This window comes from Halyomorpha halys, unplaced genomic scaffold (genome assembly GCF_000696795.3).
Source record: "Halyomorpha halys isolate HHAL.00 unplaced genomic scaffold, Hhal_1.1 Scaffold577.1, whole genome shotgun sequence".
Lineage (NCBI taxonomy): Eukaryota > Metazoa > Arthropoda > Insecta > Hemiptera > Pentatomidae > Halyomorpha > Halyomorpha halys.
The window spans coordinates 329,647-331,554 of record NW_027113760.1 but is presented as its reverse complement, the minus strand read 5'-3'; the positions used below and the strand labels follow the sequence as shown (position 1 = coordinate 331,554).

Genomic DNA, 1,908 nt, shown 5'->3' with positions numbered 1-1,908 from the left:
AAGTGTTGAGAATTTAGAGAAACAAGGATAAAAGATATGACAAGAAAGTGGGCTTATGAAATGAAGTGAAAAGAAGTATTATGAGGGTTTTATTATGTTCAAAATCTTTTGATATGTTGCAGTGTTTATCAACTTTATGATTGACGGAATTCTCAGTTAAATTTATGTAAATGGACTCCGAGATAAGACTCTGAGATAAGTTTGGTGTGGTTGGGGACAGTGGCAAGAATGGAAGGATTGTCAAAATTAAAATAAAAGTATGATTCAGGTTTAATGCGTGTTCTGATAATTTAGATGCAAGTAGATTACAGGAGTTGATGGAAGTTTTGTGCTGGGAAATGCGGTTTTTAAGTTCGTTTTTAGTTTCGCCGATATAGAAGGAATTGCAGCATGGGGTTGAACAGGGTATATGGTAAACCACATTGGAACGGTGTAAGAAAGGAATAGGGTCTTTCAATTTGGAAAAAAGATAGGAAATTTTGTTGTGGGACTTCAAGCCAAGACGTAGGGTGGGAATAGTGGATCTTAAGGATTTTTGAATTTTATCAGAAAGAATGGGGATATACGGAAGGGACCTGTACTGAAAAAGTGGTGGAGTGGATTGAGAAGAGTTGAGGACAGGAGGGATTGGAGTAACACGGTTAATGTAAGAATCGAATAGTTTGTTAGTTATATTCTGAGGGAAATTGTTGTTAAATAGAATCTGTTCAATACGTTGTATATTGGTCTGGTGGTATTGAGGGTCAGAAAGAGAAAAGGATCTGTGGATAAGGTTTTTAGCAACATTAATAATTTGGTGATAAGGGTGTTAAGAAAAATAGTTAAGGAGTCTACCAGAATAAGTGGGTTTGGTATACCAATAAGTGAATAGGGAGCCATCGGAATTTCTAATAATAAGTAGGTCAAGAAAAGGGAGGGAATGGTCAATTTCACCTTGAACAGTAAACCGAAGACGAGGGTGGTAGGAGTTGTTATAATTTTGTAAATATCTCTTCTCCTCCTCTATTATGTATATTAACATTTATTGTTTACCTAATTTAAATATTTTTTTTTACAATGTGTACTTTAAAATTGTTTTCGTTATTGTGGCATGCTAACTGCCATCCCCACTCCTCCCAATACAAACGGCTCACTCTGACTGACTCCCGTCAAAACAGGTGTGAATTCTGTCTCATCATTTGATTTTATTCTTTTCTTTTTTCATCTCTTAATTTGTACTTTCTTTAATATTTCTTCTCTTATTTTATCTCATCATTTGATTTTATTCTTTTCTTTTTTCATCTCTTAATTTGTACTTTCTTTAATATTTCTTCTCTTATTTTATCTCTTATCTATCTGTTACTATTACCCTTTTCATTGTATATCCCTGTTATTTTCCACTTACGTTTTTTTTCTTTTTTTATAACTATGTCAAGTGTTTGTATCTTTTTTAGCCCTGCAACGTGTGGTGAAACATTGGCTCAATAAAAATAGTATAATCATTTACTATTTGAGTTTTTTTTTACCGCATCCGGACCATATTCCATTCAACTTAAATATTTTATGTGATTTTTACTTTGGAAAGTCTGGTTCTACATTAAATGTTACTACATGATGTAGTTCTTTTGCCCTTGAATAGAGTAATGTGTAGATTACTGTGGTTGAAATTATTATTAATTCTGTTTCATTTAACATACTATTACTTTTTTTTATGTATTTCTGGAACATTAAATAATTTCTTCGGATTTATATAAGAAAATTAGAATTTATTATTAATACTTAAACATTATATATTAAAATTAAAAGTGTAATGTGTATATATATATATATATATAATTAATTCTTAGGTAATTTCATTCTTAACTAATTGTTGTTATTCCATGGTTGTACTACAGTAAGTGCCTAGTTAAATGGACAACCAACGTTCTT

General features: G+C 31.4%; 1 protein-coding gene across 5 annotated transcripts in view; it reads left to right on the top strand.

The window, feature by feature from the left end:
* Window positions 1-1,908, top strand: part of LOC106684392 (large proline-rich protein BAG6) — a 46,202-nt gene that overhangs the window by 5,823 nt on the left and 38,471 nt on the right. The window lies entirely within an intron of this gene.